The sequence below is a fragment of the Equus przewalskii genome, chromosome 1 (assembly GCF_037783145.1).
Source record: "Equus przewalskii isolate Varuska chromosome 1, EquPr2, whole genome shotgun sequence".
NCBI classification, from domain to species: domain Eukaryota; kingdom Metazoa; phylum Chordata; class Mammalia; order Perissodactyla; family Equidae; genus Equus; species Equus przewalskii.
The window spans coordinates 29422569-29440061 of NC_091831.1; positions in this window are offsets into that span (position 1 = coordinate 29422569).

The following is a 17493-nucleotide window of genomic DNA, read 5'->3' on the forward strand; positions in this document are numbered from 1 at the left end:
CTGATTAACTATGAGTTAATGAGAAGACACTTTCTGTTTGAAATCTCTCTAAATTGCCTCAGTGCATTTTCTTGCTTTAATAAGTAGTCTAATGAACATAATGAAGGCTTCTCTCACTGATTCAGCATCCTGCAGTGCCTCAGGATCATTACTCTGAACGTGATACATAATTCTATACTGTATTGTAGCTACAGAAGGGACAGGAGTTTAAGATGACTCCTGGACACTTCTATACTTTTAAAGATAAATCCCTGTGATCTGTGCATTTGATGGTATGTAAATTTACCTTAATTAATTAAGTAAATGCCTGTTACATATCATAGAATAATAGACTATTCAAGCCAGGAGAGACTTCAGAGATTATGAAATTCAACACCATTATTTAACAGATGGGAAAACTAAGACCAAGAAAATAACAAGGAGAATTAGCACAGTGAGACTACAATCAATGTCTCCTGATTGCAAATCCAGTGGCCCTTTGACTCTAACATGCTGCAACTTTCAAGTGATTTGGGATTCTTGTCATTTGTCTCCCTTCCCCCATGAAAGTGGAGTCCAATGGCACCGCTTGGCAAGCCATGCTGCGGCGAGGCGTCCCATGTATAAAATAGAGGACGATGGGCATGGATGTTAGCTCAGGGCCAGTCTTCCTCAGCAAAAAGAGGAAGATTGGCAGTAGTTAGCTCAGGGCTGATCTTCCTCAAAAAAAAAAAAGTGGAGTCCATTCTCAGAACTGGTTACTTGGAATTTTTGAATGAATGTAAGCTTTACTAAAGTATAAGCTCTCTCAAGGCAGGGAATTTTATCTTTGTTGTTCATTGATGTATTCTTGATATCTAGAACAGTGCCTGTCCCTTAGAAGGCCCTCAATAAACGTTTGTTGAATGAAAGAATGAAATGAAATTGGAATATTTACTCTATACCAGATAACTTGATTTTAAGCTCACAGGCTACCTATGGCTCCATGTTAATCTATTCAGCCTTCATTAAAACTGACGGTATGCAGATTACTGGCTAGAATCACTATAATCACTTGGAATTCATAATTAGAAAAAGAAAGGAAAAGGAGAAATATTAAATAATTGTTGTGGTAAAACATCATGACCTTTGTCTCACTTCGACAATGTATCTCAGTTTCAAAGACCGAGTTTTTTTTTTTTTTTTTTTAAAGATTGGCACCTGGGCTAACAACTGTTGCCAATCTTTTTTTTTTTTTTTCTGCTTTATTTCCCACCCTTCCCACCCCCCCCCCCCGCCCCCGGCACATAGTTGTATATCCTAGTTGCAGGTCCTTCTAGTTGTGGGATGTGGGACGCTGCCTCAATGTGGCCTGATGGGTGCCATGTCCACACCCAGGATCCGAACCCAACCACTCGGCCACGGAGCCAGCCCCTCAAAGACTGAGTTTTGAAGTGAGGAGCTCAGATATTAAATTTCAAAACACCCTTCAGATAGTGAAATGAATCAACAAAATAGAAAATGTCACAACTCAGCTTTGCAAAGCTGTTTGTTAAATATTAATTCTGCATAATAATTAAACATCTCTTTAAACGAGGCAAAAAAAAGCCATCAAAACTGGGCAGAACAGCAATTTCTTGGACACTATACCCTGCGCTTATTATCAGAAATGCCCTTTGACTCTCAAAATTGGTAGGTATGCTTAATCATCTGATAAGTACGTCAGTGTTAAGAAATACCTTAGGGGCTGGCCCATGGCCAAGTAGTTAAGTTCGTGCGCTCAGCTTTGGTGGTCCGGGGTTCGCCAGTTCAGATCCTGGGCACGGACATACACACCACTCATCAAGCCATGCCGTGGTGGCGTCCCACATAGAAGAACTAGAATGACCTACAACTAGGATATACAACTATGTACTGGGGCTTTGGGGAGAAAAAAAAGAGGAAGATTGGCAACAGATGTTAGCTCAGAGCAAATCTTCATTTAAAAAAAAGAAAGAAATACCTCAGAAACAAACCCAAGAATGAATGAATTGCAAAAACCTTCTACTTAAGGACCAATTAAAAATTTAACAGTGTAAACATCTAAGGTTATACGCATACACAGATATTTTTAGACTTGGAGTCATGGTTTCAATAATACAAAATTAGAAGATGGTACTTATCTACAAAAGTAGATCCATGTGTTATCATCTTTATATTCCAGAAAATGCTTTAGGTCACCAGAATTCTTGGAATTTTTTTTTCTGGAATCACCACTAAAGCACAAGTTCCTGGAAGCTGGGCATCGTATCTAATTCATATTTGTATCTGCAGTGCGTGGCATGCTGGTGGAAAACAAAAGGAATTTAATAAGTATCAGTAAGTATTTGTTGAATGAATGAATATTAGGGACAGACTTAATGGCCCTCTTCTAAATTGTAATGCTAGATGGGAACATTAGTAGAAAAGAGTTTATGGTTATCCAGGAAAACTTAAAACTGGAGTGAAAGAGATGGGGAAAGATTGGAGGAAATGAAGACTGACTTGTCTTTTTGAAGCTCCAATCTCGGATATTTCTGAGCTCGCCTCTAAGCCCCTTAATCCTCATTATCGCAAATGTCGCTGGGAACAGAGCTTTGCGAAAAACACATATGCACAAAAACATGTTCGCTATTACCAAAGCACATCGAGAGGACAGTTTTCCTATAATTTCTTTATTCTTAATTTTGCCTAATTTCTGAACTAACGCACTTGTTATTAAAGAGTCTCACACGTGCCGTGGAGATATTGCTTTCTGGGTTGAAATTTTACTTTCTGCACCCTCAGCACTCAGATTTCTATTCAACTTTAACCTCTGAGCAAGAAGTTGTGTGGTGGGAGAGGTTACACGGTGATGAAATGATTGCACATAGAGAATGCAGGGCAGAGAATACTGTCCCCAAACCCTGAAAGCAGGAAGATCCAGCCTTTAGGAAGCAGCTGAGAACCGGCTAGCCAGGCAAGCATGCAGAGCGCACATTCTCTTAACCGAAGCACTCTTCCGATCCAAGCTCACCTGGAGGTGAATTTGAGCCCTTGAGCTCAGGGTTGTCGCAAGGGTCCAGTTTTCTGTACCGAAAGCTTGGAAAGGCATTTTTCATGCCAACTTTTCCTGATCTTATAATTCTAGAAATTTCAAGATCAGGGACAGAAGCTGTCCTTTATCTTTCCATTTTTCTAGTTAGCCATTGGGCTGCATGTATAAACCTCCAGGAGTAAATGGCACTTTAGGTTAATGTTTAATTTATTAACTCTTAAGAAAGGAAGTGTCACCTTGCATTTTTGTTATTGACTGTAAGGTTTAAACATTTCACACAAATGGTTTTATTAGTTCCCCCAACATGCCTATAACTAGATAAGGGGCAAGAATGATGATACACAACAAATCAAATCTCTGAAACAAAAGAAGAGCTTAGCTAATTATTAATCCCAGTTTCTCAGTGTTGTTGTTGTTGTTTTTAAATATTCTTTGCTCTCTCCTCTGGATTGCTTCTTTGCAGAGGAGAGGTTAAGAAGCTTCCAGAAACGTCCTAAAATTTCTCAACAAAGCTTTATCTTCTTGCTATTTGATTGAGGACATTAAGAAAATCTATAAGAGGTAGAGTTCCACTGGTTACTAAATCCTGACAGTAATTCTTTGAGCTTCTTTTTTTTGCCAACGAAGATTTGCCCTGAGCTAACATCTGTTGCCGTATTCTCCTTTGGCTTGAAGATTAGCCCTGAGCTAATGTTGTTACCAAACCTGAAGTGAGTTCGCTCAGCCGTTGTGCAGCAAGCCAATCTCTGACACCGGGTGTGGTGGAAGAAAGTAGGAATTTTATTTTTTTGCACAGCGCTGAGCAAGGAGAGAGGGCAGCTAACGCTGAAATCCCAAACTCCCCGAAAAGCTAAAAGGAAGGGTTTTTATTTGGGGTTTTAGGTAGGGGAGGCGGGAGCATATGGCCTTTCTGGTCAGAGCTTTCCCACCAGCTTGTCTTTGGCCTTGAGACTACTTGCAGAGAGGAGGGAGCCCGTGACCTTGCTGGTCAGCAGCTTTCCCACCAGCCCATATCCCTTTGTGGGGAGGAGATGGTCCAGGTGCTTGTCCTTGATGGTGTCTGTCTCCATGGAGGATAGTGGATTCTGGAGGCAAGAAGCCAGAGAGTAAGCAGGGAATGACTGTTTTGGTTTTAACCCCATATATTCTGGGTTTAATGTGGGGAAACTGATACCAGGGTCGGTATCAATCTTCCTCTATTTTTTATGTGGGTCACCACCACAGCGTGGCTGCTGATGAGTGGTGTAGGTCTGCACCTGGGAACTGGGACCAGGGTGCTGAAGTGGAGCACACAGATATTAACCACTAGACCACGGGGCTGACCCCTTGATCCTCTTTAAAGGTGAGGATTAGGGCTGACCTATGGCAAAATGGTGAATTAATCAAAGCTGTCTACCCTACGCTCCTCCCACATATAGGCACTCACCCTGGAGACCTCCTCCTTAGCCCTGAATCTCCATGTTACCTCCCCATCAAGAGCTCAACTACACACATGCTCTATGCTCTTTTTTTTTTAATGCAAGTTCTCTGTTTTATCCTCTCTGGAGCAAACATTGTTTTTAAAGATGACAATTAACTAATCTGATAAATTAATTAATGAGCTGCTTACATTTGCTAAATCCATTTTCTCTTTCCACTTTCACCTTAATTCTTTACTCTAGCTTTTGCCCAATGTCTGTATAGAAGCTGGTTATCAATTACCTCCATCGTGTGAGTGCTCAGAAGCATTGGACACTGTTGACGACTCGCTCTTTCTTAAACACTGCCCTTCACACTCAGACTCCATTTTCTCCTGGTTTTCCCCCTCCCTAGACCACTCTGGCCACTCCTCAAACTTCTTTGCTGGCTGCTACTCCTCTGCACAACTCTGAAATATTACTTCCTCAGAGTGCCCTTCTAGGGTCTCTTTTCTTATTTTAAACTTTCTAATTAGGCTATCTCATGTCCTCCATGGCTTTGATTGCCTTGTCTATGCTCAAGACTCCCACATCGGTCCAGCCCAACTCTCTCTCCTCAGGTTTAGACTTGTATTTCCAATTGCTTCCAGGACATGTTCCCTTGGATGTTTCACAGGTACCCACAACTCACCATGGTTGAAACTCATCCTCCAAACTTCTTTCTCCTCCATGTCCGTAACTCAGGGAATGATACCACCATAAACCCATTTACTTATAACCAAAAACATAATTTAACCTACAAATAGTTTTTAAGCCCCGTTATGTACCACACACCATGCTAGAGTATGTGCACTATGGATAAGGTGTTGAATAAGATTGGTCTCTGTCCTTGGGGTGCTTATCATCCAGTGGGGAAAGGCAGACATTAAATAAATAATTGCACAAATAATTAGTCATAATTGTTACAAGCATTACCAAGGAAAAGACAAGGAATCATCTTGGACTCTTTCTCCTTCCTACATTGTACCACCTATCAATTCTAACTCCTAAATATCTCTTCAGTTTGTCCTCTTCTCTCCATGCCACTGCTGCCAATATCTCTCACTTGGACTACTTAAGAGCCTCCTAACAGGTTTCCCCACGTCTGCCCTTGCACCTGCAGTCTATTTACCACATTATATCCATAGTGATCTTTTAAAAGTGCAAATCTGTATGTCACTTCCCTGTTTAAAACCCTTCAGTGGGATAAAGGACTGAATGGCTTACAAGGCCCTCTATGCCTTGCCCTTCCCTACTCATAAATTTACCTTATCTCTGGTCACCCTTCCTCCTTGCTCTCTACTCCCATGATACTCTACTTTTTGAGCCCTAGCACGTTCCTTCCCTCTGCCTAGAGCTCTCTGCTGCCCCTCTCCCTTCTCCCATTAACCTTTCACTTAAGTACTGTAGTCCCTTCTTATCCATAGTTTTGCTTTCCGCGGTTTCAGTTACCCATTGTCAACTGCATTCCAAAAATAAAAAATGAAAAATTCTAGAAATAAACAATTCGTAAGTTTTAAATTGTGTGCGCCATAATGAGTAGCATGATGAAATCTCAAACCATCCTCCTCCGTCCTGCCCAGGACACGAATTATCTGTTCGTCCAGCGTATCCACGCTGTATACGCTACCTACACGTTGTTTACTTAGTAGCCGCTCAGTTACCAGATCCGCTGTTGCAGTGACACAGTGCTTGTTTTAAAGGAACCCTTATTTTACTTAATAATGGCCCTAAAGCCTAAGGGCAGTGATGCTCGCAATTCAGATATGCCAAAGAGAAGCCTTCAAGTGCTTCCTTTAGGTGAAAAAGTGAAATTTCTTGACTTAATAAGGAAAGGGAAAAAATTGTATGTTGAGGTTGCTAAGATCTATGGTAAGAATGAATCTCCTCTCCATTAACTGTGAAGAAGGAGAAAGAAATTTGTGCTAATTCAGCTGTCGTACCTCAAATGTGTATGTATGAGGAAAAAGATAGCGTACGTAGGGTTTGGTACTATCCCAGGTTTCAGGCATCCACTGGGGGTCTTGGATGTGTCCCTGCTGGATAAGGGGGTGGGGGGCTACTGTAATTCCTGTTTTCTTCAAGTCCCCAGAAAGTTTATTCAGCTTAGCTCTCCATATTACACCCTCTCCAAGCCCCCTGTGGTTTCTGTTTTGTGACGTTCATCACTTTTGTACTGTGGTTCTCCGTGAGGGCAGGCACCATGTCTGTCTCTTCACTGCCTTCTCCCTCTTGGTACCTAGCCCAGGGGTTGTATTTGGTAGGTATTTGTTGAACTGAACTTTTGCATAAGCCATGAATGGGAGATGTTTAAAGGACTCGCTCTTTAAAGCCTGCTGGTTTTTGGGCAATAGATGTGCATTTAAATGAAGACTTCCTGGAAACTGCATCCAGTTTTGTTTTTGTTTGAGTTCCCTAAATGTGCTACAAATCATGTGAATTTCAGGGCACACAGAAAGGGAGAGCAGAGAACGACAGATCAATGGGGAATATTTTTTCCAGCAGATATTTGGGACCTCACAGTAGCCCTCAAGTCGCACTGTGTAGGCACGAATTCCACCTCTACTTTCTATACAAAAGGCGGGAGCTAACCAAGTGAAAGTAATAGAGAGGAGATGGTGATAGGCTTGACCCTGCTAATATTTTACCCTAGTTCAGCAAAGCGTTTGCCATATGACCTAGAGAAATCTCTTTCTCAGCTTTTTCACATTAAATGAATATCACAATACAAGCTTACCTTGGCAATGAGGGAAAAGAAAAATAATTAAAAGTTAGCGTAAGAAGTAAACGCTTAGGGGGCTGGCCCGGTGGCGCAGTGGTTAAGTGCGCACGTTCCTCTTCGGCGGCCCAGGGGCTGCCAGTTCGGATCCCAGGTGTGGACATGGCACCACTTGGCAAACCTCAGCAAAAAGAGGAGGATTGGCAGCAGATGTTAGCTCAGGGCTAATCTTCCTCAAAAAAAAAAAAAAAAAAGAAAAGAAAAGAAAAAGAAGTAAACACTTATCCTAGAAGAAGTTTTCTAATGTTGAATTAATATTAATTCAGATTATTCTCATATTCACCATAATGAAAGTAAATCAGAATTGCTCTTACTCTCCCCCTTCCTCTACCTGTTTCCCTCCCCTCCTCTTCTTTCCCTTCCTTCCCTTCATGAACAATCAAGCCAAAAGCCCGTTAGGTAAGCAAGTCAGGTGTCTTCACGGTGGGAGTGGTTGGGGGCAGTGGTGCCTCAGGTAGGGTGTTGGAGTCTAAGCAGGTGTGGGGGGTGTCCATGCAGGGGGCTGCCTGACGCAGGGTGTTGGATCCCAAGTTCAGCGAGAAAGGCATCCATTTGCTGAGAAATGGGCTATTTAAACAGTTTCAAAGTATTTCCCCGCAGAATAATTATTGAATGCTACCCTTCCTTCACCACCCTAACCAAGGGAACAGTTAACATCCCTAATAGTGGGACAAATCTAAGTCATGTGCCACCTGAAATGACGCAATGAGAACACAGCATAGCACTCTGTGACACTACCATCAAAGGTGCAGAACCTGAATCTAATCATGAGGAAATACTAGACAAACCCAAATTGAAGGACATTCCAAAAAGCAAGTGGCCTTTAGTCTTCAACAGTGTCAAGATTATGAAAGTCAAGAAAAGAGTGTTCTAGATTGAACAAAACTAAGGAGACATAACTCATGATAAATCATACAATTCATGATTCCAAATTGGATTCTTCTGCTAAAATGGACATTATTGGGATACTTGAATGGAGTCTGAGAATTGATGATTGTGCTGGGGTTATATAGGAGGATGCCCTTGCATGTTGGAAATACACACTAAAAAAATGCATAGGGGATGAGGCATTGTACTGGCAACTTTCAAACAGCTCAGAAAGAGAAAGAGTTCTTTATACTGTACTTCCAACTTCTCTAGAATTTAAGATTGCTTACATAAAAAAGATAACATCTAAAGTTGATAAATTATTAAATAGAAGTAAAAACATAATTTAGGGCTATTGACGTAAATGCTGGAAGCGGTTCAAAAAGGTTGCCTCTGAAGAGCAGTCGCAGTGGGAGGGAGCGTTGACTTCCCTTTGTAAACTAGTCCTTACTGTTTGATCTACTTTATGTACATGCATTACTTTAATAAAAATAAACGAAAAAATCTGAAAGTTAGTATACATCTGGACCCAGGCAAGAGGAGCCCTGCCCTGAGCGCCAGGCTTCAGGGCCCCCTTTGACCTTCTTTCAGCTTGTGGAAGCATCCATGGGACCAACGAGATGTCTCCACCCTGAATCTGTGTTCACCTGCTCCTAGACTAAGCTCTGAGGACCTGCAACCCCAGCATTTCCTGCCCAGATGGCCCCAAGCCCTCTCCCAGAGCTTGCGTGGGCCTCTTCCCTGAGTCTGTCCTCTAAGAGTGGACTGTACCACCTGTGCCCACATCACCAGACCCCCAGGGTTGGCTCTTTGAAGTGTGTGTGTCACAGAGTTCACCTGATTGAGTGAGAGGACCCTCCCTCCCAGTGTGGAACAGAGCTGGGGTAGGGAGAGAAAAGCACGAGAGGCTCGGGGCTGGGGGCAGCTCCTCCTGCACCAACACTTTCTGGTAGGGAACTCTGAGGCGGCTGAGAATTCTAAATCCAAATCTGGCCATCTAGAATAGAAAGGCATATGTGTCAAGGCAAAAGGAAAGAATCTATCTTTATCCTATTTTGTTTAAGTTTGTTAGCATGATTTATAAGTTTTAAATAGTTAAGCACAGTGTGTGGGCCTTCATTTGTTCTCTTGCCATAGCTCTGCAAATGTTAAGGGCAAACCTGTTGAAAATCCTCCCAGTAACTTTTGTTCCCATCTTAGCACTTTTAAAAAAGAAATTAGGAAACTGTGGACCTGTCTCTGGAGCTGTCCGTGTCTTTCATGGCAATATTTTGAACGGCTTGTAAGCATTTCGTAAGCCAAGTTGGCACAAGAATAATTCAGCTATGGGAAAAGCCAAACGTTCCAAGCAGCCACTTTAGAGAACCCAAAGGTCAGTGACTGGAGATGACATGACCCTGTTAGAGCCACAGCTCCCTCTAACAGTTCAGGGTGAGCAGGTCACTGTCTTAACTATTCCGATTGACCCTAACTGCTCTGGTTGTATGTGACCTTTGAAATGATTTACCGTGTTCTACAACAACAAAGATATCATGTTCACTTTACTGGAGATTCATATTTTCAAACCGGCCCAAGTTTGTATTTTTGTAAAAAGTTTGAATTTGAAACTACTCTGATTCTCTCTCTCTCCTTTCCTTCTCTCCTTTCTTCCTGCCTTCCTTCCTGAAAACAGGGTACATATTTGTTCCCAGAAAAAGAAAGTTGCTGAGAATTTCTTTTGTCCTGGAAGGTAAACAAGCTTTTTTTTTTTTTTTTTTGAGGAGGAGGATTAGCCCTGAGCTAACATCTGCTGCCTATCCTCCTCTTTTTTGCTGAGGAAGACTGGCCCTGAGCTAACATCTGTGCCCATCTTCCTCTACTTTTTTTTTTTTATATGTGGGACGCCTACCACAGCATGGCTTGCCAAGCGGTGCCATGTCCGCACCCAGGATTCAAACTGATGAACCCAGGGCCGCCGAAGCAGAACATGTGAACTTAACTGCTGTGCCAACAGGCCGGCCCAAACAAGCTTTTCATAGGGAGGAAAGTAGACTAACTTATGGACCTGGAGTCCATGACTTTGACTTTTCATCCCATTTCCAAAAGAGTCCCCTCATGTGCTCTTAAGCAAGTTCTGGAGCTTCTTCATGCCTCTTTTTCTTAATCTTTAGCTACAACAGAGCTGATACTTCTCTCATACTGCCCAGAGGAGGTGAGCATCTGCATTAACTGAATAAGGAAAGAAAAGTACAAAACGTCATGTGAATATGTTTTATTCATAAGAAATCTTATGAAAGCAGAGTACAGCGAAGAAAGAACTATTGGTCACAGAGGGTATTTTTTTCTAGGCACACCCACATACTGACAACAATCTCAGCCAGTTGTGTTTTCTCTGATTACAAAGAGGTAACAGACAAAAAACTCTGGCTGCACCAGAGTCCCACTTCACATAAAAGAGACATTTTTGGAGGCAAGACTCATGGGTAGCAAGACTGAGGGGTAGTCACAAGGACAAAGGTCCCTTCCAGCTGTAAGAGTCTAGAAGTTTAATTTTTTTGAGAGTTTGAGCATAGGGATGCTCAGCTGAACAGGAGAAGCACTCCACTTATCTATGTTAGTTTCAAAATTCTGGCAAAGGCCAGTTTGTCTGAGATTGAATTTTACACTTTACCTTAATCTAGGCTTAAGTCGGTTGCTGCTGCACAGGATTGCAAGTATAGGATTTTAAAAAATTTATTAGCTTTGGTGGATGAATACAAAAGATGGGAAGGTGTACCTTTTACTGACATTGAGAAAAGCTTGACCAACACCTTTTCCTTTTATTGAATGTCTCATTCAATTACCAGGCTAGGGAGAGGGAAGTATAGATTTTGAAAGCCAAAGACAATTGACGATCAGCCCTTCAGTGTTACATCAAGAACAGGGCTATGAGCCGTCCAGTGTCTATTTCCTTCCAGACAAAAGGTGGAAAGGGACGCATACACTGAAAGCTGACAGAGGAGTTTATGTCGCACAAAATGGAAAGGGAGAATTACTGACAGAAGGAGCAGAGGCAGCTGCCATTCATTCCTGCCCTAAGTAGTCATTCTGCCCCCTGGCTGGCACCAGCCTATCACCACAGAATCTTAGAGCCTACACCTGGCTGGAGAGACTCACCATTCTCTTTATCTCACGCTGCATCCTTACAAAGTCCCTTAGTGAATAAAATGCTGTAAAGAGCTTCACTTTCTTCATACAAGTCCAGTAGCTGACAGAAGTGTTATACTCATCTTAAAGTCTGGAAACACACTCGTAGATTGTGTGTACTGGTTCCCCAGCCCCAGAGTGCAAAGAGCGAATTCCTGTGCGTTTCTTCCTGATTCTCGTGGTAACGAAATCATTGTAAAAATAGTTTTTTCTGTGATATGTTTAAAGAAAAATAAAAAATGCTGCAGTTGTTATTGCAGATGTCTTCATGAAAAGAATCTGTTTTTCCTAGAATCTCCCATCTTGGTCCTAAGACTGGATGCAAATGGAATTCCCCTTGTGAAGGAATCTAAAGATTCTTACTGTGATATGCGAGTGCTTGCCTCTTATCTTCCTCGATGAAAGAGCCTCATTTCCCAATGCAATTCTTTGTAAGGGCTCCTAGGGGAGACCTGTGAGTAGATTTTGACTCCAAATCCAGCTTTCACAGATATCTCCAAGCCACTAGTGTTGCTCAGGTGGCAACAAACAATCAGAGGGACATCTTTGGTATCTGCCCTAGCTCTCTGCCAACCTAAAATCTGGGAAAGTTGCAGATTCGTTTTTAACACAGAGGATTTATAAATCAATATGGAAGTATTTTCACCTCAGTTTCCATAGCTTTCTGATTTCAACTACGTACAAAAAGCTATGAAAAAAACTATTTCAAACACGTCTGTTAGTTAATAGCTAGTATGTATTTCTCACAAAATCCTGGAGCAGAGTCAAACTCTCTATTTCAACATGGAGTGGTGGCTCAGTTTGGAAAAGAAGGAAGAGGATTCATTACAGAGAGAGTCAAAAGCCAGCAGCTTCCAACCTAAATTGCTTCCAACATCATTGCCCCATTGTTATACCAAAGAGGTATGCAAGTATTTTTCATTCTGCTGATGGGCGCAGCGGCAATGAATTAATGTTGGCAAGATTGTTTGACATGAGAATGTAGAGTTTATTAAAGAAGCGAGAAACAGAAGACTAGAGAAAGCTCTCTTGATTGGCCAGATTTTACAATGTTACATAACATGGTTTTTGCACCAAGGGAATTGGGCAGGTGACTTTAAAGAGAGTTTGTTTGTTTTTAGGTCTTCCTCTTACTTTGACAATAGCAAAAAGCAGCCTGATTTATACTTAGAATGTTTGAAGCATCAGGCATCTGGGAGAACTGGAGCCAAATGTTGGAGCTCCTCCTCCTTTGTTTTAGTCTTTCATTCAGCAAGCATTTACTGAACACATAATGTGTGTCAGCAATATTCCAGGCTTTATGGGAGGTATAAAGATATCTAAGAGGGCAACACCTTCCACTAATGAGTTTATAATTTAGTAGAAGAGGTAAGATATACATATACAATTATCTACAATACAAGACAATGTAATACGGCTATAAGAAAAGTGCAAAGTACTTTCCTGGAGTGTTTGGGACGTTTTGTGGGGAGTTGGCCTTTGAGCTGGTCGTGAATAGGATGAGATCTTCCAAGCAGAGATAACTGCCTGGGTGAAAGCCTGGTCAAACTCCCTCCTCTGTGAAGTCCTCCCTAGCCCTCTCCCCACTCCTTTTCCTTCCCCTGTCCCAGATGGAGGCAGATTTGAGTGCTCCTTCTGCCTTACTGCATACTGTCATTGTACAGACTTCACTGTGACAATTAAATTCTAATCGTTTGCAAGTCTGTCTCTCCAGGAAACTATAAAGTCCTTTAGGACAGGAGCCGTGTCTTTCATGTTTGTTTTCCTAACATTTGGCAGGGTTTCTGACATAGGGTACCTAATCAATAAATACCGAGGGAGAAGGGAAATCAATTACAGAATACATTTGGGGATCAGTGAGTACTACAATCTGGCTGGAATCAAAGAGCCATGAAGGAGAGCAGTGGGAATTAAAGCTACAAAAGCAGGTTGGAGAGTAGGTCCAACGCGATCAAGTGTTGGTGAGTAAGTGGAGTAACAGGAACTCTCCTATGCTGCTGGTGAGGCTGTAAGTGGGTGCAACCATTTTGGAGAACAATTTATCAACATCTAATAAAGTCAAAGATGCTCATATCTTGTGACCCATAAATTCCAATTCTAGAGAAACTCTTGCTCATGTATACAAAGAGACAGATATAGAATATTCATAGCAAATAATTGGAAACAAACTCAATGTCCATCAGCAGGAGAATGGATGAATAACAATAGATGTATCAATAATGAATAATGAATAACAATGATGTTAGTTATATATAATGAATAATAATGTATCACTATAGCTATATCAACATGGGTAGATATTATAGATATAATATTGAGTGGAGACAAAAACCTACGGCTGCAGGGGAATTCCTGTATTATCTTTTACATAAAGATTAAAATACTGTAAAATAGTACTATGTGTTGTTTAGGGGCGTATATATGCATATACAAATGCCTGGGCAGGATGAACACCAAATTCAGGACAGTAGGGAAGGAGATGTGATCAGGGAAGTTTATGAAAGGTGTTTGACTCTGCAGACCATGTGCCATTTGGTAAATTTGATACAGGGTGTATGGATGTTTTGTTGTGTTATTTTTAATGTAGTCCATATATCTTAAATATTGCATAAAACATTTTTTTAAAAGTTAACCGGACTCATATTATGGCAAGGCTGGAATATCATGCTAAGGAGTTTAGACATTGTTTGGTAGTTAACAGAGAACTCTTGCAGGCTCTGGCACAGGAAAACAGGAAAGAGATATCATCATAGGTTTGCTTCAAGTCAGCTTAGGCTAGATAGATCGAAAGACAAAATAGATTTCCTGTTGGTTCTTTCTCTGGAGAACCCATACTAACACACCTACTAAATAAAATGGGGTTTTATTTTCATGAGCTTAATTTGCTCACATTTCAGAAACTCTTCAATTTATTATCTGCTTTTGATGAATCATAAAATATTCTGAAATGCAACTCTGAGAGAGTGTCCTAAGAAGGCAGTGTGGTGTGCAGAAGGGGCTTGTTCTTGGGAGTCAGACTGACATGGATTGAATTCTGGCTGTGCCATTTATTAACAGTGTGACTTTACACAAGTCATTTAATCTTTGAGATTCAGGCTCCTTATTTGAAAATGGAACCAGTCACGTATGTCTCCTTGGGCTGTTGTGAGTATCAACAGGTCAAGCACCAGCATAGTGCTGGGCACATAAGTACTCACTTAAAGTTAGTTTCTTTGATTGTGGCCCTGAACAGAAGAACATTACTTGTCCATCTGGTGATGAAGCCAGCCTGCAAGAATGTGGGGTGGGGCTTAATGAGTTGGTGAATGGGAATGGTAGGGTCAAACTAGCTTGCCTCAGTATACCCCAAAGTAAATCTAAAGTCCAGGATAAGTTGAATATGTTCTCTCTGACAAAAAAAAAATGTGGGCTTTATCACTCATTTATCATTAAAAATGTCATGATAATACCATGATTTTCCTTATAATTTTAGTAATCTTAGAAGCTCATGGGTACTAGCTTCTGGAAAAGAATGAGGTCCAGCAATTTCCCATTATTCCCACACACAAATGGAGAAGTTGAGATCTGAGAATGGCATCTTACCCAAAAGAATATGGCAAGTCAGCACCAATATTCAAATATCTCTCCAGGCACATAGGCAGCCAGTGATGTCAGGTTCTCTGTAGAGTTACATGCCAGGTGCAGTGGAGGTGTAAAATAAAGAGAAGACATTGGGCTACCTTCAATGGAAGAATAAAGAGAGGATAAAATTTGTGGAAAATATGTAGAAACACATCCCATTAGGAATATACATATTTATGATCGCAATTCCTTCAAGTCTTTGCTGAAATTTTGCTTTCTCAATGCCAACTACCTTGATCACACTGTTGAATACTGCAGCCTAGCCCCCTGCTCATTACTTCTGATTTTCCATTTCCTGCTGCAATTTTTACCTTACCAATATAATATCTATGATATAGTCTACATATTTAGGTTTATTTTTTATTACCTCTCCCTCCACATACACACTAGAGTATAAACTCCATAAGTGTAAGGATATTCCGTTTTGTTCACTGATGTATCCCAAGTGTGTAAATGGAGGCTAACATATATATGAGGCACTCAACAAATATGTGCGGGATAAACAGGTTCTGAGAAACGACAGGAGAATTTCAAGATAAAGAAGACATTTTGAAGACATGCATTTGCTCCCTCCAGAAACCCTAGAAAAATAACAGTAAAGGGATTTTTAAAGAGACATAATCCCACAAGAACAAAAAGAATGGGAGAAGAGACCACAATAAGACTTTGGAAGCTGGAAAACAGATGGATGAGTGATAACTGCCTTAGTAGACTCTGGGAAGCTGAAGCTTAAGCAGGCAATGGGGATAGCCAAGAATCAGTGCAATTTACACTGAAGACCACACAATGGCTCCAGATTTGGTGGAACCAGCTACCTTTTTGGAAGAGGGGGGATGAAGGTATGGCTTAGAAGAGGTTAATTGTTCTGTTGTGAGGAGATCCCCCCAACTCCAGGCAAAACACCAGAGGTTTACCCATTGGAAGGAGCAAAATCAGAGATCTCTTGGGGCCGGCCCTGTGGCCAAGTGGCTAAGTTCGCGCGCTCCATTTCAGCGGCCCAGGGTTTCACCATTTAGGATCCTGGGTGTGCACATGGCACTGCTCATCAAGCCATACTGTGGCAGCATCCCGCATAGCACAACCAGAAGGACCTGCAACTAGAATATACAACTATGTACTGGGAGGCTTTGGGAAGAAGAAAAAAGAAGAAGAAGAAAAGATTGGCAACAGATGTTAGCTCAGGTGCCAATCTTTAAAAAAAAAAAAAAAAAATCTCTTGACTGGGGAAAACCAGATTCAGTTAAAGGCAGAGTTATTGTATCAGTCCCGGTGCAGCCAGGAGATAGAAACTACCCAGTATTATACAAAAAAGTGGAGGTTAAGTAGAATATTTACATACTGAAAGTTAGACTCTTTAGAGAAGGTTAGACCTTTCTCTTTCAGCCTTTAAAATGCTGGCAGCCAGTCCTGAACTATTCAGGAAGGACACTGGAGGAAGCTTCTTTGCAGACTCTGACAGCCTAAAAGGAAAAACCTGTGATACTGATATTGCAAATGACTCAAAGAAACAATCTGGTTAGGTACACAGAGATCTCCTTACACTGAGTGTGTCCTATCACGTGCTCTGAGCCTCCAGTTGGCTTTTTGGTGCCTCACGATTAGACAAGAACAGACAACCAAGGATCATCAGTTATCTGTGGACACAAATCTGACAAAATAGAAAAGAGGAAAACAAAACCCCAACTTGGAGAACAGGACACTGTGCAGGGAGAAGATGAATATTCCCTCAAGCTATCACTAATATTCTTTTTTGTGTGTGTCTGAGGAAGCTTGGCCCTGAGCTAACATCTGTTGCCAATCTTCCTCTTTTTGCTTGAGGAAGATTGTCACTGAGCTAATGTCTGTGCCAATCTTCCTCTACCTTATGTGGTACGCCACCACAGTGTGGCTTGATGAGCAGTGCTAGGTCTGCGCCAGGATCCAAACCTGCAAACCCCAGGCAGCCGAAGCAAAGTGCGCAAACTTAACCACTACACCACAGGGCCAGCCCCTATCATTAATATTCTTAAAGGAAGAAGAGAAAATGGAGCAAGACAAGATGTAATAAAAAGGAAAATTCCAAAAAACCTTTTAGAAATTAAAGTATGATAACAGATCTTAAAAACTCACTAGAAGAGGCCAACCCCATGGCATAGCAGTTGGGTTTGGTGTGCTCCACTTCTGTGGCCTGGGTTTGCGTGTTCAGATCCCCGGAGCACATCTACACCACTTGTCAGCCACGCTGTGGCAGTAACCCACATACAAAGTAGAGGAAGAGTAGCACAGATGTTAGCTCAGGGCTAATCTTCCTCAGCAAAACAAAACCAAAAAAAACCTCAATAGAAGGTTTGTAAGATGAAGTTGAGAAAACTTCCTAGAAAATCAAGCAAAAGAAAAAGACATGGAAAATAAAAGACAAAGATTTCTAAAAATAGAGGATCAATTCTGGAGATGAGAGAGAGAGAGAACAAAAAATGGAGGGGAAGAAATAATACAAAAAAATTCTTAGAACTGAAGGACAGCATTTCCAGATTGAAAGAGTCCACCAAATGTCCTTGATACTGGATGAAAATGGATCCATACCAAAGCATATCATCATGAAATTTTAGAACACTTAGGACAAAGAGAGAATA